The sequence below is a fragment of the Sciurus carolinensis genome, chromosome X (genome assembly GCF_902686445.1).
Source record: "Sciurus carolinensis chromosome X, mSciCar1.2, whole genome shotgun sequence".
NCBI classification, from domain to species: domain Eukaryota; kingdom Metazoa; phylum Chordata; class Mammalia; order Rodentia; family Sciuridae; genus Sciurus; species Sciurus carolinensis.
The window spans coordinates 71,624,394-71,649,499 of NC_062232.1; the positions used below are offsets into that span (position 1 = coordinate 71,624,394).

General features: G+C 33.5%; 2 non-coding genes across 2 annotated transcripts; one reads left to right on the plus strand and one right to left on the minus strand.

The window, feature by feature from the left end:
- The first annotated feature begins 7,997 nt into the window (after window positions 1-7,997).
- Window positions 7,998-8,070, plus strand: Trnaa-cgc (transfer RNA alanine (anticodon CGC)). The gene has a single exon. It is a non-coding gene; the product is annotated as a tRNA-Ala (tRNA).
- Window positions 8,071-24,305: 16,235 nt separating this feature from the next.
- On the minus strand, window positions 24,306-24,378 carry Trnam-cau (transfer RNA methionine (anticodon CAU)). The gene has a single exon. It is a non-coding gene; the product is annotated as a tRNA-Met (tRNA).
- Window positions 24,379-25,106: the final 728 nt, after the last annotated feature.

A 25,106-nucleotide genomic window follows, 5' to 3' on the forward strand; every position in this document is an offset into this window, starting at 1 on the left:
GACATCTAATAAAAGTTGAAGAGAGAACAGTAGAGTGGTGGAAAGGAATAATAGAGGAAGGGAGAGAAAGGAAAGTTTGGGGGAAATGAAAGGAATCATGCTATGCACATCTATTAACATATTACAATGAATTCCACTATTATTTATAATTAGAATGCAACAATACAAATTTAATAAAATAAAAGTCAATGTCTCATCAAAGACAATTAGGCAGGAAATAAATGTCTCATTTAGGGGAGAGTCAGACATTTTTATTTTATTCAGGCCTTTACTTAATAGTATAAGACACACATATATTAATGAAGATAATCAGATTTATTTACTCTACTGATTAAAATATTAGCTTCATTCAAAAATACCTCATAGAAACTCCCTGAGTTAGTTATAACTGAATGTGTTCCCTTTCTCACTAAATTACATACAGTAAATTAACCATCACAAATGTGTAATATGATTTAGATGCCATCTCAGTTTTATTAGAGGAAAATGATAAACTGTAATGAATCTGGTGGATAGACTATACTAATTGGAATAAAAAATGCTTGTAAACATAAAATATAAGTTGATTTAAAATTTTTTGAAAACATAAGAAAAAGAAAGAAAAATATTTTGTGTAATTCCTTTATTCAAGTGCTACTACCACCAACTTACATAAGTGAATGGATACTTTGTATGTGTATGTGTATATATATATACATATAAGCATATGCATGTATGTATCAGTATTTGTGTGTGTTTATATATGTGTGTGTATGAGTGTATTTTAATTCCTGGTATTTGTAGTTACTTTTTGCAAAAAGGAATGATAAAGTGGTAAACAATGGTGAAATAAAAAGTACCAAGACAAAGTCATTGGTACTAAACCTGATCATTCTTTTTAACTCTTGTCAAATGAAATGATTCTGAAGGAGAATAATGCACTTTACCAGATTTTTTTTTACTTTTTAATAAAGTGCAGACATTTGCATTCTTCCCACCATTGAGAAAAATTTAATGTTTGCCAAGGCAATTAAATAGCCATAAGTATTCATTGCATGAAGGCATTATTGACTAATGCATTAGAGATGCTCTGAAAAGAGTACAGAGAACATAATTTAAGATTTATTTATTTTTCCAAGAAGTTTTTTCAAATAACTCAGTTTATTTTTCCAATTACAGGAGTAATATGTAAACAGGAGCACAAGTACTTGAAAATGCATTTATAAAAGTGTGTTGTAAATACCTGATCCCACTGTGTTTTCTAATTCCACTATACATAAAATAAGATTAAGTTGTTTTTTTGTACATTGGGAGGTACTCATCTTGGAAGTTGCTTGTTAAATAGCATACTATTGTACACTGCATTACTATATACAATGAAGCAGATGCTATCTACACATTTACCTACAAATTTAACAAGTTTTCTAAGTTTTATTTTTGCAAAATAATACAAAAATTTCAACATCTCCTTGGGAAAACCATTTTATTCTTTGGTTTTCATAAAGATTTAGAATTTATTAATTCTTAGTTGAATTAGTATATTATAGCCTTGATTGATAGTAAAGATGAAGGATTTTATTTTATTTTTCTTTTCTTTTTCCACCCTCCCTTACACCCTCTGTTTTTTCCTTCCTTTCTTGTTGCTTTCTAGTCAGTAACCTCTTTGGTTACTGTCAAGACTACTTTCGAGACTTGCTCAGGTATAGACTGTATGATTGTTGAGTTAAATATGAACAGATTGAATTAGAAAAGGTAATGTAAGCCTTTAATATAGACCACCAGGTGTTTTCTTTATTATATGTATGTGTTTGAACTTTGGGAATGATATTTGGATATCTTTGTATCTCCTCTGGTTCTAATAATCTCATGAAGATTATTAAGCTATTGAAATTTAATGAAAATAACATTCAATATTGTTCATAAATTTTTATTCCAGAATACCTGAGTTTGGATTTTAAACTACAATTAATTAGCTGTATTTTCAGTTTTTATTGGAGTTCTGTATTAATCTATGATAGAATGTCAGGGAATTATACCTAATTTTTCTAACAAAAAATTGCATTGACTTTAAGGAAGGTGCACAGCACATATAAAATTGTGATTTAATACTTCTCATGCTTTTAGGTCAAGAAACAATTGGGGTCATATATTCTGATTATACATTTAATTATTTATATTTTCACTTATATAATAGTGTTATTTATAAATATTTATGTTTTAATTCATTATGAGAAGTGAACTCACAGTAAGGTAATGATTTTGTGAAAAGTCTAATTAGATCTTCCTATTATTAAAGAAATGTGACTTCATTTTAATGATATATTTTACTTTAACAAATACAAATTATTATTTAACATGCAATTAATATAAAATTAGTAATGAGATATTTAAGTTTTTCATATTAAGCTTACAAAACCCCACATATATTTTATACTTACAGCACATTTCAATTTGGGCTAGTGCTCAAAAATCACATGTGCATAGTTAGATACCACATTGAAAAGTATAGGTGTATATAGTGCATAGGGTAGGGGAACAAAAAGTGGAAAGGAAGTTTCATAGAATTTATATATTTCAAAAGCTATAATTCTCAGAATTATAAAAATAAATCATTTCATATATTTATTTTAAAAATATAGACATCTCATGAGAAAGGCCAAACTTTAAGTGAAAATTTCTTGTGCCCAATACTTTTAACAAACACAATATTTTTGGGAGCTTTTGAGTTATTCCAAACTTCTGGGCAATATAGTATCTATCTGGTAACTATGACCTCAATTTTGCAATTTTCTTTCTTCCATTTCTTAGTTTGGATTTTCCCTAAAAGTGATCATGAGTTGAATATTTGCATACAAATCATTTATCTGGGAGATGATCTCCTAAACCACCAATAAGGGACTAAGTGAGATAAGGAAGGAAAGACAGATCATATCAAGAGTGTTATGACTGTTGATGGTGAGAAGTTTAATGATTGTCAACATGATATACACACTACGATGCTTTCTCATGGAAGAGATGAATGAATGATGAGGATTCTGGGCTGTTTATACATTCATCTCAGTCTTTGAATGATGGCTATTCCTACAGGGTATCAAAGTTTTAGCACTTCCAGTTTATTAAGGTTCTTCCTAGAACAGCCGTGTTGCTACAGAGAGAACTAAACATTTAGATAACTGCTATTTAATACCTTTGTCAGAGGCAAAAACAATGAGACATTTGGTTCTACATCTCAAGAGGTATTGTTGGTAGTCATGTTTTAGTTTAACATGCCATTTAATTTAACAAAAAATAATATCTACCATTCTAACATGTAATTATAAGAACACTGATTTGGAATTATTGCTAGGTCAAATACAAATCCACATGATTTACAGTACATTCATCCTTTAACATATGCCTTATTATTCCTTAAATTTCCTTTTATCTATCACCATAACCATATACTATTTATTTTCTACTGGAAAGGAAGTATCCATTAAACCTGAATTTAAGAATTTTCATTGAGAATAAATGATGAATTTCAGGAATATTGGCCTGTAACCGTTGTCCTATTCTCCAAAAACTTTTAATAAATTTGTTAATATGAAACTTTACTCTTGAAATTGTTTTCCCTTGAAAAAAACAGGTGCTATCAGTTGACATTTGATTACTTAAAATCTATTTCACAGCACTCTTCTACATGGTTGCAGTAGTTGCTTGTGGCATCTCTAGTTGCTCTGATGATCCAGTTGTGATTCCTGGGATGTTTTGCCATCTGTCTGTGCCAAATTCATTTGCCCTCACTCCATGCAAAATGATCTCTTTGGCTCTGGGCAAATTTAACTAAGTCAGTGACTCTCCTCTGAATTCAGAAGGATTATAATAGTGATTGTCAAAACTCCACTACTGAGAGCCCTCCTACGTGAGTCTAAAGCTGTTGAATTTTTAAAAAGAACTCTCAATAACATGAAAATTAGGGTTCCAGTGATGCCTCCAGTGTATGCACTTTATAATTAGGAATTTTCCTTGACACAATATGTAACCTTGGTGTTGAAGAACCAACACAGAGAGATTTGCTGGTTTCTACTCTAAGTACTCCCAGTGAATGAAAATTATGGAGTACACTGGCCTTTTTTATATCTCTCTGTATTTCCTCAAAGGTGAATTGTATAAGCACAGTGGAATTTGATACTCTTACTTATCAATAAATCAATAGCTCATTGTTATTTCTGTTTAAACATCATTATTTTATCTCCCAAATGAGTAACTGTGAAGCCTCATTTATGATTGAGGTGTTAGATTTATCTGATTTGCTTTTTCAAATAAAAATATAACTTCAAAAATAGGATTTACATAAAAATGTTTGAGAGATTATTAAAACCCTGCTTGTCAACTATCTAATAACCTGCTTAGCAAGGATTTATTTAATCCAATATAATTAAGTATTTATGCTAGAATTATTTTCTCTTTCATTCTAGGATAGGTATATGATCTAGTAGCATATCACTAAACCTGTCCTAATTTCCTCCCTCTCCCATATAAGATTTATAGGCTATAGGATCTAAATTATATTACTTAATTGAATTACATATTATATATATGCATACACACACATATGTGATATATATGAAATTGTTGGAGCTCCATTTAACTTTCTCATATTTCTAATAAAATTTAAGCCTCACTGATTAGGAAATATTTTATGTTGTTTGTCCATTTGACTGAGGAAAATCCCAAATCCTTGTGATGGCATACAAAACCAATGATGGCCTCTCTTTCTTTTATGCCTTACTGTTTTTCCTTGGACAGTTTGCTCTACCGAGTTCTCTGCACTTTTTCTTACATGTCATGACTACTATATCTCAGGACTTTAACAATTCCCCTTTCCTAAGCCTTCTTCAAACAGCTATGAATATTTACTTTAAATCTTTGCCCATGTTTCCTCAGTCAGGCCTACCTGAATCTTATATCCTGGGCCTATACTCTCCATATCCTTTATCTTGTTTTTCTTTCTTCTTGACCTTGTGATCTGTTATATTCTATGTAACTGACATATTTAATATTTTTTTATTATTGTCAGTCTTTCCCGTATTGAATATAAACTCCACAAAGAGGTGTCTTCTCTGGTTCTATATGCTGATGTACCTCAACCCTAAATACAATTTGTCACATAGGCAGGAAAGAAGATCATCCATAGGCAGATTGGACAAGGACCTCAGAGAAGGGAAAGAGGTCATGTCATCTGGAAGATGATATCCACTCTGGAGAACATCATGTCACTACCCTTGACAACTTCAAACACAAGGAGTTCTTCTTAGTTAGAACATCTGCTACTGTTTCTGACAGCTTCAACTGCAATGGCTCTTCCTCAGCTAACCCTACCAATACCCCTATCAACAGCCAACCACAAAATCTACCCTCACCTAAAGAGCTTCCTCTCCCCAAAAGATGTGTAAAGCCATACGTTTGGACTGGTCCTCTCTACTATGTAAATGAGGACTTCTATTTATGCAATTTTTTTCTTGATACTAGGGATTGAACCCTGGAGAGTTTAACCACTGAGTCATGCTCCCAGACCTTATTTTTTACTTATTCAGGGACAGGATCTAAGTTGCTTAGGGCCTCACTAAATTTCTGAGGCTAGCTTTAAACTTGCAATCCTCCTGCCTCAGCCTCCCTAGCCTCTGGGATTACAGATGTGAGACACCACCCCCCAAAATTTTATGCACTTTTAATTGGCTTATTAAACTCAGAACTTGAAGAGCTTGATTGGTCCATGCTGACATCCCTCATTAACATAGTCCTCAATAATCACCTACCCTGGGCCATCAGATAAGACTTTAAAAATCCCTAGGTAAAAAGCAGCCACAGTACCCTCTCATGGGTCCCTCCATAATTGGGAGATCCTTTCTCTACTTAAATAAATTTTACTACCCTACCCTCAGCTTGACTATAGGTCTCATTCTTTGAATTAACACAGGACCTACCCAGCTTCTCCATGTTACCATAGCAGGAACTAAAATACATTTTGAATTAATAAATAATCAAATAAATTAATGCATGTTCTTGAGGAAACTTGAATAAGAGGTAAAGTGGGACTACAGGAATGGGAAGTTATACTCCATGTATATATAATATGTCAAATACACTCTAATGTCTTCTATATCTAAAAAAAAAAGAAAAAAAAGAAAAAAGAAAAAAAAAAAGAAGTGGGAAATTATTTCCCAGTAGTTGGTACTTGTTTGTATGATTCTATTTTCTTGCTAACCAAAGAGTTACTTCTGAAATTTTACCAAAATATTAAATTTCACTACATTACACAGGCTGAATAATCTTTAATAATGTGATCTATATTAGTTGATTAATTCATTATGACTAAGAAAATAGCTTCTGTAGATTCAATTGAACAAGTGTTTGCTGAGTCTTTGAAAGCTAAGCACTGTGTTAAATGCTGGGTTGAAAAGAACAGGGCAGATTATGAGGATGAATTAGGTAATGTTGCTCTTAAAGACTTATTTTTGTTAAATAGAAAAGGGGGGATGGGAAGTGTAATGATCTTATCCATTTTATATCTCTGTTAATGTTTGTTACCTCTGTTTTCCCATTCCTCTTTGGGCATAAGTTAAAAAACATTTAGTTCAGGGGTAGCAAAAATAATACAGAACATGCAAAGCATATACAGGAATCACAGTCACATAATTTCATTAATTGGAAGTAATAAAGAAGTAAGAAACTCAGAGACTTCCAGAAGTGATTCAAAATACAAGTGCTCAAACATAGATATGCAAATGGAAAAATATTATTCTGACTTTATTTCCACTTTTACTTATGTGATGTTTATGTGATTCTCCATTTTTCTTTCAGGGAATATAAACAATTTTCATTTAAAAGTTAATTTAGTTGACATTTTAATAAGAATACCATGTGAATTTGAATTTTGTGCTAGGTGCACAACCTAAGTTAAATTAATGAGGTAATATTCAACTCTAAAACTGACTTCAACTATCTTCCTTTTAGATTAATTATTTTACATTTTAAATTCAGGAGTTGGTGTGTAGTCAAGCTAAATAGTCAGAAATGTCTCTAGTGCACTAAGTGCACAGATTATTTTTACCTTATTGTAATTACAAAATAATGTTGAAACTTGTTTCAAACATGAGCGAGTAATGTTCATGCAAAGAACATAACAAAAGTGATTTAGTAAAAATTAGTATGTATCTTTATAATGCTTGCAATTTGCATTATATTTTTTCTTATTTTGCTCAATCAACTTTACTCAAGCTGATCAACATTGTTTTGAGGAATAATGTTGCTATATATCATAAAAGGAAAATGTGAACATACATTCTACACATTGTAAATTATGAGTAATGATTTTGCTTCAGAATTTTAAAAGAACAATTTTAAGGTTTTAGATCCAAATGTTGACTTGTTCTGACATTGTCTTTTCCTATATTTACTTTACAAGCAATTTCATGACTTTAAATCATATAGTAGGGCCATTTCCAGAAGGAAATGATGCCTGGGGCAACTAAACCAGGACAACTATCCACTGAAATCACACTTGAAGACAGATTATGCATTTGGAACATTTCAGAGGATTCTTGTGATATAATTAAATACTGAAAATTCAAATTTGGATTTTAAGCATGTTGAGAAAAGAGAAGTAAGTTTCAAAGCTGCTTGACCTGCTCTCCAGATCTCACAAGCAGAAGATATAAGGCAATAATTTTAGCTACATTATCCCAGTAATTCACTTGGTGTATAGCTTCTTCATCATACAGCAACCATTTTAATATGGTTGCACAGTGCAGGAGTAATTAATATTTACCTGAAACTCCTTATTTTCCATGAAAAAAATACTGTTCCTTTCTTTTAAAAAGTATTTTTTAGTTGTTGATGGACCTTCTTTTTATTCATTTATATGTGGTGCCAAGAATCGAACCCAGTACCTCACACATGCTTGGCAAGTGCTCTACCACTGAGCTACAACCCCAGCCCCTGTCTCTATCTTTTGATAATAGTAGTCTTAAGGGGCTGGGGATGTAGCTCAGTTGGTAGAGTACTTGCCTCGCATGCACAAGGCCCTGGGTTCAATCCCCAGCACTCCCCCCCAAAAAATAGTAGTCTTAAGGATCATGAAGTAGTTATAGTATTTGTATCTTTTCAAACAGAAAACTAGTTGACTTGCTTAAAGTCATACAAGTAGTTTCAAGTTGAGCATTCCTTTTCTGATATACTTGGGACCAAATGTATTTTTTGATTTCAAACTATTTTGGATTTTGGATCATTTGCACATATATAAAATGAGATCTTTTGAAAGGCATCCAAATGTAAACCCAAAATTCATTCATGTTTCACACATATTCTGAAAAAACATTTTTATAGTTTCAGTGCATCTGAGTTTTGATTGTGACCTGTCATATGAGGTCAGATATGGGACTTTTCACTTGTGGAGTTATGTTGAAGCTCAAAATGTTTCATATTTTGAAACATTTTACAGATTAGAGAACTCAAGTCATAGTAAGTGACAATACCAAACTTATTGCATACCTCTTCTTCTTGTGACCTTTTCACTAAAATGCACTCCCCAGTATGTCCAAAAAACAGAAAGTATAAACTTAAATATTATAAAATTTATGTTAAAATATAACTAACTGATGTTTCTGCATGGATTAATGATTTGTCTTCCTAAAATGCTTGGTTTTCCTAGTTTTACTAAGAGCACAAAGAAGAAGTAATAAATACAAAATGCTGTGTTAACATGATGCTATTGTTACCATTAATATGAGAGAATAATTACAAATAGGTACTAATTACATGTAAAATTTTATTTTATACCACTTTGACCTTTGTTACCATGCTCTATATGACCTTTTCCAAAAAGAAATTTTGTAATATATATTTTAAAATATACCAAAGAAACATAATTAAAAACAATGACATTTCAGGCAAAGACTAGAAGATTTACATATGTTAGGACTCATTATGTACATGACTTATTTTTCCATGCATCTGTTTACCTGACATGGAGAAGGTACATGTATGTGATAGTTTTACAAATTCCCATAATACTAATCTTGATATATTCAAACTAACTTTCTAACTGTATTCTACAGAAAAAAAATGGGGAAAATTAGGTAGTTTACCTGCATGCTATTTACTATTTTCTTGATCTAATCCAATCAAAGGAAATGAAAATTGTATCCATTAAAAAAAATAATGATCTGTGGAGATATCAGTTGTGACATTTGTGATATGACAAGCACCAATATTCAAAACAAGGAAATAGTTCATACTGGTTTGGCATTATTTCTGGATATTTTAAAATTGAAATTTTAGATATGAAAATTGATCTGTATAAGTACTCAAACAAGCATTAACAATGCAATTATTCTTTTATATCATGAAAAATACTCAGATATTTTTGTATGTTAATAGATTTTATTTGGTTTAGAAATCATTTAATGTCATTGTTTTACTCAACTTAGGTAAATTCAGCACTGTAATTATTAGAAAACTGAATCACAGAAATGGTTGACATTCAGATCACAAAAATCAAGGACACTTTTCCAGATCAAATATTAGTCTTCTATAAAAAACATGGGGTCAGGGATAGCTTTTATAAAATCTGTGAGATAATTAAAGTTTATATTTTGAGCTTGCCACTTCAAAATTTCTTTGTCCTTTTCATACACTGAAGTTCAATATAAGTTCAAGATTAAATAAAATCTTCTGACTTAAAGAATTCCAAAATAGAGTTTATTAGAATGGCAAAAAGGCTTGCAGGGGAATTCATAGCAAAGGCAGAAACTGAAATAATAGTCTAAACTAAAAAGGATAAGTTATTGCACTTCATATATGAACCATATTTTGCCATTTTAATTGGCTACTATGAATGAGAGAGAATAAAAAAAATGTTGGGTAGGTATTTTCAATAGAAATACATTAAATGCTCTTGAAAATCATGCTTGCCATAATTGAAACTGTGAAATGAGGACATTCAATGTATTTATCAAACATCTACTATAGGCAGTTCAGTATGTTAAATACCAATGATGAAAAAATAAAAGCAGCATTTGTCCACATCTGAGGATTTCTCAATATAGTAGAAATAAAAACCCTATGAAAGTAATGTGAAAAAAGAGACTAAGTTGCTAATTATAAAATAGAGTGAAAGCAAATAAGGAGTAAGCGAAGGATTTATTTCAAATAAGAGAATCTGTATAAAGCATTCTGGTGATGTGTAATTTAAACTGAGTTTAGGTAATCACTCATCCAAATATAACAAAAACATTATTTCTTCCCTTGAGTGAAAATATGGTTTTGCATACTAGAGTGAAGATGAAAAATGGTAAATTTGGAAATATATGCCAGGGAAAAAATATTGCACAGATATTTTTGGAAAAAATGTTCAAAGTCTTGATGATTACTATGAGGAGTTTTATCATTTTTTTCTTTTTTACTTATTTTTTAGATATACACAATAGTCCAGTGTACTTTGACATATTATACATACATGGAATATAACTTATTCTAATTAGGATCCCATTCTTGTGGTTGAATATGATGAGTTACACTGGTCCTGTATTCATACACGAACATAGAAAAGTTCTGTTCGATTTATTCTATTCTTTCCTATTCCCATACCCTCACCCTTCCCTTTATTCCTCTTTATCTAATGCAATGAACTTCTGTTTCACTTCCCACCCATTGTGTTGGCATCTGCATATCAGAGAGAATATTCAGCTTTCAGATTTGGAATTGGTTTATTTCACTTAGAATGATAGTATCCAGTTCCATCTATTTACTGGCAAATGCCATAACTTCATTCTTCCTTATGACTAAGTAATATTCCATTGTGTCTATATGTCATATTTTCTTTTTTTTATTGTAAACAAATGGGATACATGTTGTTTCTCTGTTTCTACATGGAGTAAAGGCATACCATTTATGTAATCATAAATTTACATAGGGTAATGTTGGTTGATTCATTCTGTTATTTTTTTCCTTCCCCCACACCTCCCACCTCTCCTTTCCCTCTATACAGTCCTTCCTTCCTCCATTCTTGCCCCCCTCCCGAACCCTAACTCTAACCCTAAAACTAACCCCTGCCACGCCCCTATGTGACATCATCCACTTATCAGCGAGATCATTCTTCCTTTGGTTTTTTGAGATTGGTTTATCTCACTTAGCATGATACTCTCCAACTTCCTCCATTTGCCTGCAAATGGCATAATTTTATCATTTTTTATGGCTGAGTAATATTCCATTGTATATATATACCACACATTCTTTATCCATTCATCAATTGAAGGACATCTAGGTTGGTTCCACAATCTGGCTATTGTGAACTGAGCAGCTATGAACATTGATACGGCTGTATCTCTGTAGTATGCTGATTGTAAGTCCTTTGGGTATAGGCCAAGGAGTGGGATAGCTGGGTCAAATGGTGGTTCCGTTCCAAGTTTTCTAAGGAATCTCCACACTGCTTTCCAGAGTGGCTGCACTAATTTGCAGCCCCACCAGCAATGTATGAGTGTACCTTTCTCCCCACATCCTCGCCAACACCTGTTGTTGCTTGTATTCTTGATAATCGCCATTCTAATTGGAGTGAGATGGAATCTTAGGGTGGTTTTAATTTGCAATTCTCTTATTACTAGAGATGTTGAACATTTTTCCATATGTTTGTTGATTGCTTGTAGATCTTCTTCTGTGAAGTGTCTGTTCACTTCCTTAGCCCATTTGTTGATTGGGTTATTTGTATTCTTGGTGTTGAGTTTTGTGAGTTCTTTATAGATTCTGGAGATTAGTTCTCTATCTGAAGTATGACTGGCAAAGATTTTCTCCCACTCTGTAGGCTCTTTCTTTGCATTGCTGATAGTTTCCTTTGCTGAGAGAAAGCTTTTTAATTTGAATCTATCCCAGTTATTGATTCTTGCTTTTATTTCTTGTGCTATAGGAGTCCTGTTGAGGAAGTCTGGTCCTAAGCCGACATGTTGAAGATCTGGACCTACTTTTTCTTCTATAAGGTGCAAGGTCTCTGGTCTGATTCCAAGGTCCTTAATTTATTTTGAGTTTAGTTTCGTACACAGTGAGAGATATGGGTTTAGTTTCATTCTGTTGCATATGGATTTCCAATTTTCCCAGCACCATTTGTTGAAGAGGCTATCTTTTCTCCATTGCATGTTTTTGGCACCTGTGTCTAGTATGAGAAAATTGTATTTCTTTGGGTTTGTGTCCGTGTCCTCTATTCTGTACCATTGATCTACCTGTCGATTTTGGTACCAATATCATGCCGTTTTTGTTACTGTTGCTTTGTAGTAGAGTTGAAGTTCTGGTATTGCAATACCCCCAGTTTCATTTTTCCTGTGAAGGATTGCTTTAGCTATTCTGGGTTTCTTATTCTTCCAGATGAATTTCATGATTACTTGTTCTATTTCTGTAAGTTACATCATTGGGATTTTAATTGGAATTGCATTGAATCTGTATAGCACTTTTGTAGTATGGCCATTTTGACAATATTAATTCTGCCTATTCAAGAACATGGGAGATCTTTCCATCTTCTAAGATTTTCTTTAATTTCTTTCTTTAGTGTTCTGTAGTTCTCATTGTAGAGGTCTTTCACCTCTTTTGTGAGATTGATTCCCAAGTATTTTATTTTTTTTGAGGCTATTGTGAATGGGGTAGTTTTCCTAACTTCTCTTTCTGAAGATTCATCACTTATGTATAAAAATGAATTAGATTTATGAGCATTGGTCTTATAACCCGCTACTTTAATAAATTCGCTCATGAGTTCTAAAAGTTTTCTGGTGGAATTTCGTGGTTCCTCTAAGTATATAATCATATCATCAGCAAATAGGGATAGATTGAGTTCTCCTTTTCCTATTCGTATCCCTTTAATTTCTTTGGTCTGTCTAATTGCTCTGGCTAGAGGTTCAAGGATGATATTGAATAGAAGTGGTGAAAGAGGGCATCCCTGCCTTGTTCCAGTTTTAGGGGGAATGCTTTCAGTTTTTCACCATTTAGAATGATATTAGCCATGGGCTTAGCATAGATGGCCTTGACAATGTTAAGGAATGTTCCCACTATCCCTATTTTTTCTAGTGTTTTGGGCATGAAGGGATGCTGTGTTTCATCAAATGCTTTTTCTGCATCTATTGAAATAATCATGTGATTCTTGACTTTAAGTCTATTGATATGGTGAATTACATTTATCGATTTCCTGATGTTGAACCAACCTTGCATCCCTGGGATGAAACCCACTTGATCATGGTGCACTATCTTTTTAATATGTTTTTGTATGCGATTTCCTAAAATTTTGTTGAGAATTTTTGCATCAATGTTCATTAAGGATATTGGTCTGAAATTTTCTTTCCTTGATGTATCTCTGTCTGGTTTACGCATCAGCATGATATTGGCTTCATACAATGAGTTTGGGAGGGTTCCCTCCTCTTCTATTTCATGGAATACTTTGAAAAGTATTGGAATGAGCTCTTCTTTAAAGGTTTTGTATTACTCGGCTGAGAACCCATCTGATCCTGGACTTTTCTTTGTTGGTAGTTTTTTGATGACTTCTTCTATCTCATTACTTGAAATTGGTCTATTTAAATTGTGTATGTCTTCCTCGTTTAGTTTAGGCAATTCATATGTCTCTAGCAACTTGTTGATATGTTCAAAATTTTCTATTTTGTTGGAGTATAGATTTTCAAAATAGCTTGTACTTATGTTTTGTATTTCAATCGTGTCTGTTGTGATATTTCCTTGTTCATTCCGAATTTTAGTGATTTGGGTTTTCTCTCATCTTCTCTTTGTTAGTGTGGCCAAAGGCTTATCAATTTTCTTTATTTTTTCGAAGAACCAACTATTTATTTTGTCAATTTTTTGTATTGTTATTTTGTTTCAATTTCGTTGATTTCAGCTCTGAGTTTAACTATTTCCTGTCTTCTACTACTTTTGGTGTTGGTCTGTTCTTCTTTTTCTAGGGCTGTGAGCTGTAGTGTTAGGTCATTGATTTGTTGAGTTTTACTTCTTTTATTGAAATAAAATTCCATGAAATAAATTTTCTTCTAAGTACTGCTTTCATAGTGTCCCAGAGATTTTGATATGATGTTTCTTTGTTCTCATTTACCTCTAAGAATTTTTTAATTTCCTTCCTAATATCTTCTGTTATCCTTTCATCATATAATAGCATAATGTTTAATCTCCAGGTGTTGGAGTAATTTCTGTTTTTTACTCTTTCATTTATTTCTAATTTCAATCCATTATGATCTGATAGAATATAAGGTAGTGTCTCTATCTTCTTGTATTTGCTAACATTAGCTTTGTGGCATAATATATGGTCTATTTTAGGGAAGGATCCATGTGTTGCTGAGAAGAAAGTGTATTCACTCTTCGTTTGATGGTATATTCTATAAATGTCCTTTAAGTCTAAATTATTGATTGTGTTATTGAGTTCTATGGTTTCTTTGTTCAATTTTTGTGTGGAAGATCTGTCCAGTGGTGAGAGAGGCATGTTAAAATCACCTAGTATTATTGTATTATGATCTATTTGGTTTCTGAGTTTGAGAAGGATTTGTTTGACATACATGGATGAGCCAATGTTCGGGGCATAGACATTTATGATTGTTATGTTTTGCTGATTTATGGTTCCCTTAAGCAATATGAAATGTCCTTCTTTATCCCTTCTGACTAACATTGGCTTGAAGTCCACATTATCTGAAATGAGTATGGATAGTCTAGCTTTTTTGCTGAGTCCATGTGCATGGTATGTTTTTCCCCATCCTTTCACCTTTAGTCTATGGGTATCTCATTTTATGAGGTGAGTCTCTTGTAGGCAACATATTGTCAGATCTTTCTTTTTAATCCAATCTGCCAGTCTATGTCTCTTGATTGATGAATTCAGGCCATTAATATTCAGGGTTATTATTGAGATATGATTTGTATTCCCAGTCATTTGACTCATTTTATTCATTTATTTGTTTAGTTTTGAGCGACTTGGTTCCTCTTTATTTGAGAGTTCCTTTAGGATAGCTCCTCCCTTTGCTGATTTGTTTTTTGTTTTTCATCTCTTCCTCATGGAATATTTTGCTGAGAATGTTCTGTAATGCTGGCTTTCTTTTTGTAAATTCTTTTAGCTTTTGTTTATCATGGAAGGATTTTATTTCATCGTCAAATCTGAAGGTAAGTTTTTCTGGGTATAAGATTCTTGGTTGGCATACATTTTCTTTCAGAGCTTGAAAAATGTTGTTCCAGGCCCTTCTAGCTTTTAAGGTCTCGATTGAAAAATCTGTTGATATCCGTATTGGTTTCCTCCTGAATGTAATTTGGTTCTTTTCTGTCACTGCCTTTAAAATTCTGTCTTTATTTTGTATGCTAGGTATTTTCATTATAATGTGCCTTGGTGTGGGTCTGTTTTAATTTTGTGTATTTGGAGTCCTATAAGCCTCTTGAACTTCATTTTCCATTTCATTTTTCACATTTGGGAAATTTTCTGATATTATTTCATTGAATAGTTTGTTCATTCTTTTGGTTTGTTTCTCTAAGCCTTCCTCAGTCCCAATTATTCTTAAATTTGGCCTTTTCATGATATCCCATAGTTCTTGGAGTTTCTGTTCATGATTTCTTACCATCTTCTCTGTTTGGTCAACTTTGGTTTCAAGGTTAAATATTTTGTCTTCAATATCTGAGGTTCTGTCTTCCAGGTGTTCTATCCTATTGGTTATGCTTTCTATGGAGTTCTTAATTTGGTTTATTGTTTCCTTCATTTCAAGGATTTCTGTTTGGTTTTTTTTCAATATCTCTAACTCTTTATTGAAATGATCTTTTGCTTCCTGTATTTGCTCTTTTAACTGTCGATTGGTGCGATCATTCAATGCCTACATTTGCTCTTTCATTTCATTGTTTGCTTCCCTTATCATGTTAATTATGTACATTCTGAACTCCCTTTCTGTCATTTCTTCTGCCATGCTGTCATTGGATTTTATTGATGTAACATCTAGATTTGTTTGGATCATTTTCTTCCCTTGTTTTCTCATATTGTTCAGGTATCAGTGGACCGCTAAGATATTGCAGATTTCCTCTATTGACTTATAATGTCCCTGAAGATTTCTAGTATATCCCCTCTTATCCTTCAGTAGCCTGAAGTCTTGGAGGTAGTTGATAATGCGGTGCTGCACAAGGAAGCTGCCGCTCTAGGGATGGTGGACTTCAGGTGGGGTATATTCCCTGCTAGTGGGCAGAGGTGCCTGCACTTGTTGACCAATGGTCAACCAAAGGGGAACTAGGCTGTGGGCTGAAGCAAGGCCTGTTTGTGCCTGTGTCTCTGGTTTTACTGTCCTTGTGGGAAAACCTCACCTGTCGGGGAAAACTCACTGGGTGGGGAGGTCTTGCTGGTCAGTTCCCCTCTTGGAGGTTCCCCTCAATTCACAACTACTGCCTGGGCAGGGCAGCCTTCCTAGGCAACGTTCCCAGGGGCCCTGTCCTACCTCCTGGACATGGGAGCCTTGCCCTTCGCACACGTGTCTCCTTAGGTAGCCCCTCCTCAGAGAAGCTGCCCGCAGTCCTGGAACCTTTGCTCCGCCCCTCAGCTTATCTCTGTGCAGCTCTTCCACTGAGAAGCTGCCTAGGTCCTGGGACCGTGCTTTGTACCTAATTGCCTGTCTATGCGGCCCCTCCTCTGAGCAGCCACCTGGAGCCTCATACAGATACTCTGAGCCCCAGCGACCCGCTGCATGCCTCTTCCTCCAGGCAGCCACCCAGTGTTCTGTGTGGTCGCTTCGAGACCAAGCAACTCACTGCGCACCTCCTCCTCCTCAGGGTACCCCCTCCCTCCATTGTTCGGGAGGTTGCTCTGAGTCCAAACAGCTCACCGCGCAGCTCTCCTCTGGGCAGCTTCCAGAGCCCCGGCGGGTTGCTCCGAAACCAAGCGTTGTGCTGATCAGCCTCCTCTACGATGCTCCCAGTTGTCCGAGTTCACTGCTCCAGCGGGGGGAGGGTTGTCTCGTTGGGCAACTCTACTTCACAAAGTTCCCTGTGTTCCGGGACTACCGCCCCATCCGGGACGCCTCCCCAACAGGAGAGACTCACCCAGCTGCTTTGAGTTTGTCCCAAGTCTCTCAATATCTCCTCTTTTGAATCCTGAGTCCTGGAGCAACATGAAATGCAGCCACCCTCTAGTCCACCATCTTGAAAACCTTCATGCCATATTTTCTTTATTCATTCATCTGTTGAAGTGTTTCATAGCTTAGTTATTGTTAATTGAGCTGCTATAAACATTGATGTGGCTTTGTCTCCATATTATGATGATTTTAAGTCCTTTGGGTATATACCGAGGAACAGGAAAACTGTTTCAAATGGTGGTTCAATTCCAAGTTTTCTGAAGAATCTCTAAAATGCTTTCAAGTGTGTTTGCAACAATTTTCAGTCCCACCAACAATGTATATAAGAACATTTATCCCCACATCCTCACCACCATTTATTTTTACTTCTATTCTTAATAATTGCCATTTGACTGAAGTGAGATGGAATCTCAGTGTAATTTTAGTTTTCAATTCTCTAATTGCTAAAAATGTTGAACAACTTTTCATATATTTGTTGACTGCATTTTTTCTTCTGTGATGTACCTATTCAGTTCCTTTGTCCATTTATTAACTGGGTTATTTGAGTTTTTTGGTTTTAGTTTTTTGAGTTCCTTATTTATCCTGGACATTAATATTCTACTTGAGATGCATGTGGCAAAGATTTTTCTCCTGCTCTGTGGGCTCTCTCTTCATATTCTTGAATGTTTGCTATGCTGTGAAGAATTCTGTAGTTTGATACCATCTCATTTATTGATCCTTGATTTTACTTCTTGCACTTTAGGAGTCTTATTGAGGAAGTCAGCTCCTAAGCTGATGCAATGGAAAGTTGGTCCTATATTTACTTTAATTAGGTGCATGATATCTGGTCTAATACCTAGGTCCTTCATCCACTTTGAGTTGAATTTTTTACAGGGTGAGAGATAGAAGTTCAATTTCATTCAGTGACATATTGATTTCTAGTTTTCCCAGCAACATTTGTGGAAGTGGCTATCTTTTCTCCAATGTTTGTTTATGGCACCAATGTCTAGTATGAGATAACTGTATTTATGTGGGTTTTTTTTTTTTTTTTGCATGTATCTTTTCTTATGTTCTATTGGTCTTCATGTCTGCTTTTGTTCCAAATTGATTTTTTTCAGTTGTTTTAGTAATTTGGTTTATTTTGGGTCTGACTTTAATTATTTCCTGTCTTCTACTTTTACTATTGATTTGTTTCTCTTTTTCTAGGGCTTTGAGATATAATATTAGGGTATTTATTTGGTGACTTCCTATTCTTTTAATGAATGAGTTCAATGTAATGAACTTTCCTCTTAGAACTGCCTAGAACTCATAAATGAATTCAGCAAAGTAGCAGGATATTTAATCAATACCCATAAATCTAACATTTTCCTATACATCAGTGATGAATTCACTGAACAAGAAATTAGGAAAACTATCCTATTCAAAATAGCCTCAAAAAAATAAGATACTTGGGAATCAATCTAACAAAAGAGGTGAAAGCTCTCTACAATGAAAACTACAGAACACTAAGGAAAGAAATTGAAGAAAACCTTTGAAGATGGAAAGATCTCCCATGTTCTTGGATCGGCAGAATTAATATTGTCAAAATGGCCATACTACCAAAAGTGCTATACAGATTAAATGCAATTCCAATTAAAATCCCAATGACATACCTTACAGAAATAGAGCAAGCAATCTCAAAATTCATTTGGAAAAATAAGAGACCCCAAGTAGCCAAAGCAATCCTTAGCAGGAAGAATGAAGCAGAAGGCATCACAATACTGGTCCTTACACTATACTAGACTCATAGAAACAAAAATGGCATGGTATTGGCACCAAAATAGACAGGTAGATCAATGGTACAGAATAGAGGACACAGAGACAAACCCAAATAAATACAGTCATCGTGTACTAGACAAAGACACCAAAAACATACATTGGAGAAATGATAGCCTATTCAACAAACGGTGCTGGGAAAACTTGAAATCCGTATGCAGCAAAATGAAATTAAACCTCTATCTCTTACCCTGCACAAAAATCAACCTAACGTGGATCAAAGACTTAGGCACTAGAACAGAGACCCAGTGCCTAATAGAAGAAAATGGAAGCCCAAATTTTCATCATGGCAGCTTAGGACCTGACTTCCCTAACAGAACTCCTAAAGCACAAGAAGTAAAATTGAGAATCAACTAAAGGGATGAATTCAAACTATAAAGCTTCTCAGCAAAGGAAACAATTAATAATGTAAAGAGAGAGCCTATAGAATGGGAGAAAATCTTTATCACACGTGCCTCAGATAGAGCACTAATTTCCAGGATATATAAAGAACTCAAAAAACTTAACACCAAATAACAAAGAACCCAATCAGTAAATGGGCAAAGGAACTGAACAGTAAAGAAAAAGAAATACAATTGATCAGCAAACATGAAAAACTGTTCATCATCTCTAGCAGTTAGAGAAATGCAAATCAAAACTTCTCTAAGATTTCTTCTCTCTCCAGTGAGAATGGCAATTATGAAGAATACTAGCAACAATAAGAGTTGGTGAGGATGTGGGGGAAAAGGTACACTCATACATTGCTGGTAGGACTGCAAATTGGTACAACCACTATGGAATGTGAGATGGAGATTCCTCAGAAAACTTGGAATGGAAACACCATTTTACCTAGCTACCCCACTCCTCAGTTTATACACAAAGGACTTAAAATCACCATAATACATTGATGCAGTCACATCAATGTTTATAGCAGCTCAATTCACAATAGCTTAACTATGGAACTAACCTAGATCCCCTTCAACAGATTAATGTATAAAGAAGATGCTGTATATATATATTACTCAGCCTTAAAGATGAATGAAGTTATGGCATTTGCCAGTTAATGGATGGAGCTAGAGAATATAATGCTGAAAGACAAGCCAATCACCTCAAACCAAAGACCAAATGTTTTCTCTGATAAGCAGATGCATTGATAATTGGGGGTGGTAAGGAAGAATGAAGTAACTTGGAATTGGGCAGAAGGGAGCAAGGGGAGGGAATGGTGTGTAGAGGTGAGAAGGATGGTGGAATGAGACAGACATTACTACCCTATATACATGTATGATTTCACTACTGGTGTAATTGTGCACCATGTACAGCCAGAAGAATGAGAAGTTTAAAATGCATTCTACTTTCATGTACAACTAATTAGAACAAATTTAAAAATAAAAAAAAAATTTCTGTAAAAGGAGACAGACATTTTGAAAATACCTCCATCATGTTACAATGTGCCTAGAAAGGCATCAAATATTTTTCAATCTCGATTTAGGGGGGGAAAATGATTACCCAACTCATATTATGTCTATGTACTCTTGTTAAGGTGGGAGAAATGAGGGGAAGGGAGGGGGATGAGAATAGGAAAGACAGAATGAATCAGACATAACTTTCCTATGTTTATATATGTGTATATGTATACATATGTATATGCTACATGTGTAAGTCCACATCATGTACAACCACAAGAATGGGAAGTTCTATCCCATGTATGTATGATAAGTCAAAATACATTCTACTGTCATCTATAAGTAGAAAGAACAAATAAAAAGAATTTTAAAAATGTTTCATTTGTGGGAAAATTTATGCAAAGCAGGTAGGCTTGAAAGTCACTGCCCTTGCAAGTTATGCTCAGAATTCTCTATCCCCAGTAGCTGGTGTCTGAGCTCAACATCAAGACTGCAAAGGTGAAGGATGAGATTGCACAAGAGCTACAGAAATGCCCTGTCTGAGGAAGTTCTGCACAAAGGAACAGAACAAGCATCACTTGACAATACTTGCCAATAAATAGAGTGAAAAATTAGTTATTTTGGTGTTGCATTTTCTGTATTTTCTTAATAGTGATCTCACATAGTTTTAGATGCTCAATTGGGAATACTGTGGTATGAAATTCCATCAGTGGAGTGGCAATATCATTTGACTGTGTATAAAAATGTGTACAGAGTATGTTAAAAATTATATTTTCTTTACTGATATCCAGAAATTCTGATTGAGTACTTAATACTAAAGAATGAAGTCCAAGAATCTATAATTTAAAAATTCCTGAAAATTTTCATATAGATAAACTTTGGAATTTATTTTGCACAAGTAATTTACATTGGGGTACAGCTTGTATGTAACGTAGACATCTGGGGCGGGTATTTAACCCAGGGGTGTTTAACCACTGAGCAACATTCCCACTTCTTTTCATTTTTTGTTTTGACACATGATCTCACTAAGTTGCTTAGGGTCTCATTAAATTGATGAGGCTGGCCTTAAACTTCTGATCCTCCTACCTCAGCCTCCTGAATCACTGAGATTACAGGCATGCACCACCATACCTGGAAATCAAATTTCCTTTTTTAATCCTCAGATACCTGTTATTTCAAGATTCAATGCTGTAATTCTGTTATTTCAATCCAATGGGAAATTGCTGTTTACTTTTTTTCATATCAACCTTAAATTTATTTATTTGTTTACTTATTTATTTGATAACCTTTCAAATTCCATCATTTTTTAAGTGGTTTAAGAGAATAGACTTTGGAGCCTGTCTCAGTTGGAATTTGGTCTCTGTTAGCTAGTTGTTCAACCATGGGCAATATTTTTTAACCTCTGTGTGCTTGTGTTTTATCATTTCTAAACTGGAGACAATAACAATACTTAACTTACACTTTTCTTTGGACATTAAATGATATAATATTTTTTCAATTAGAATTCCCTGTATATCCCAGAAAATATTATCTTTTACCTGGTTCCTATCAATATCATCATCTTCATTATCACAGTATAATTTCCTATTATTGCTGCGACCTGCATGGCAAGTGAACAGTTCTCAGAGTGCAGGCAGTGGGTGGATTTGGAAAATAAAATCTTATTTTAATTAAAGACAAAAACCTAATTATAGGTGAAAAGTGAAACTCAGTGGGTAAGTCAGACTGATGGGGTCTGAGTCAACAATGAGCAAGGTTCCGCGTGTTTCTTATACAGGTTTTAAACATCAGAAGGATTCACTGTGAAAAGGCTTGTTGAGGTATACAGGAGGAAGTTGTGAGCCAAACAGTTTAGTTGTGGGCTTATCAAATTACCCTCATCTCTTCTACTTCCAGGAAACTGGAATTTGAATTCAAGGCTTTTGAACTAGTAAATTCCATGACAAGCATGGAATTCTTCTCCCTATCAACAAGAGTCACCTGCAAATAGGCATTTCCCTTGGCACCCTCACACCAAAATATTCCCAGGAGAGGTGTCTCACTGTCCAGGGTCACAGAGATCAAAGCAATGATTCATTCAAAGCTCCTAAAACCCTACCAGATCTGCTTCTTGTCTCTTCATTCTAAGGTATCTCATTCCTCTTTCTCAAACTCAAATCAATGAATCTGGAAGTTACACAGTCCAATATTCAAACTAATTATATTGTCCATTAAGATTTTATATAAAAGAGTATGAAATATTTTTGTGGTTTGGCAAATAAATATTATATATTAAACACTCAAGTAGCAATAACCCGCATAGTTCTTTTGAGTATATACCTTTCCCCTATGATCTCTATCTTGATTAATTTTCCCTTACTTTTTGTGATCTACCTATTTATCTCTGCAAAAAATATATTGTAAGCTTTTCTGTGCCTTTGAACATTATAAAAATTTAACTATTTTGCATACGTTTTTCTGTGACTTGCTTCCTTTATCAAATATTGTTGGTAAAATGCATCCATGTTAAGGGATGTAGTAGCACTCTATATTCCTTTTCACTACTATGCAATGACTACATTATTTTGTATTCTGATGTTCACTGATACATGTGCCCTTCTTAAATGTTTTCTGGTATGAGTATTGCTTCCATGACTGTGCTTGGGTAAGATTCCTGTTTATATATTCAAGAGTTATCTGTACTATATATAATTAGTAATGAAACTGTTGAGTGATAAGTTACAAAGATGTTTATATTCAATGTTTATCAACATTTTTAATTAAAACTATTATAATTTTTATGAGTTTTACTGAGTTTAATCTTCTACCAGCAGAGTAGAATGTCCTGTTGTTCCACATTCCTACCATCGTTTAGTTGTCTCTTTGGACAAAATATTATCTAAGTACTATTTCTTGACTCTGGTTCCCTTCAATCTGTTCTCATTACTAATGAGGTTTTGTATCTTCTTGTATGTTATTTGTTATTTAGATATGACCATTTTAAAGTATCCGTACCAGAAATTATTCATTTTAACAAAAGTATATCTATCCTTAAGAAGGAGGGTATACATTGTATGTGTTTGAACATGTCATGCACAAATCTTATTTAGCAAATATTTCCTTATACTAAAGTTACAAAAATGTTTCCTTATATTATCTTCTGAAAACATTATAATTTACCTTTTTCTCTATAACTGTCAAATGTACTTTTAGTTAAATTTTTGTATGATGTGAAGAAAGGGTCTAATTTTCTCCCACTACCTCCTTATGGATAACTAACTGTCCACACAAGATTTCATAAGTAATTCATCCTCTTCTTGTCTGATCTTTGATGTCAATATTATTGAACTGAACATTCATAAAAATACATGTCTGTTTTATTAGCCCTCAATCTAGTGTATTGGTTCATAATTCTACCCCTACAACATCTTTTATATTTTCTTAGTGTTCTAGATTTTTAAATATTGTTCCAATAAATTTAGACTTCTTTAAATTTTCTCAAAAAATCTGTTCTATGATAGCAATGAATGAATTTCATTAGATTTATTCCAAAGCATATCATATTTTTAAGTTGTTGAGAATAAAAATAATATTTTTGATATTATAAAGCAATGCAATTTATATGTAGAAATGAGATTATCTAGAAAAATTTGTTTAATTAATTCCATAATTTGTCAGTTCATTATTACTAATGTCTATATAAACAATATGTTTAAATATATCATTATATTTCCAGCCTTTTATTTCTTAATTTTATTTATGTTTCCTATATTGTTATGTTGGCTATGATAAACTTAAGATACGTTATAGATAATAGATGTGGAAGTAATGGATAAATTTTTCTATGCCTTGATCTTGTAGAGAATACCATCAATATTCACTATTAATACATTTTCTGTAAAAATCTTGTTTGCTAAACTTTTATTATTATTATTGCCATTATATGTTGAATTTTATAAAAGATTTCCTATATCTAGTGAAATGGTTGAATTTTTCTTCTTTAATATTTTAATGGTATGAGAATACTATGAAGACTTATAATGCTACAGCATCATTCCATTTTTTTTTTTTTTGATGGTGCTGGGGATTGAACCCAGGGTGTTGTGCATATGAGGCAAACACTCTACCAACTGAGCTATATCCCCAGTTCTCATTCCATTCTTGATATAAGCCAGACTTGGTGACGATGTATAACCTTCTTTTTTATTTGGATTGCTGAATTTTGTTTCAATACTTTTTAGACATTTTGCTTTACATTCATGTGAATTCATACGATATAATAATTGTTCATTTTCTTAATGTCATTGCTAGTTTAGGTATTAAAGAAATGTTAAGGAAGTTAGGTCCTAGGCTGACATGTTGAAGATTTGGGTCTACTTTTTTTTCCTAGTAGTTGCAGGTTCTCTGTTCTGGTGTCTAAGTCTTTGATCCACAGTGAGTTATAAATGCATTCTACTGTCATATACAACTAATTTGAACAAATAAAATTTTAAAAACTGTAAAAAAAATAGAAATGTTAACCTCATGAAAATAAGTTGGTAAATACTTTTTTAAATTCCAAGTTAGAATCACTGTATGATTTTTATTAGTATTGTTAGAATCAATTTAAGATTAGAATTGTTTGCTTATCACAAGTAGAACTATCTGACTTTAAAGATTTTTTATGTGGAAGATTTTTTTCAGTGCTTTATTTTGTTTTTATTGACAGTTTGATTACTTCTAACTTATTCTTAAGCAAGTTTTAGTAACTCATATTTCTAGCTATTTTGTTTTGATTTTTAGATGTTTTTAAATAAGTTAACCTATGTGATAATTTGTTATGCATATAAAGTTAGAGGCATCTGCTGTAACTCACTCTTTTTCAAAGTTGTGA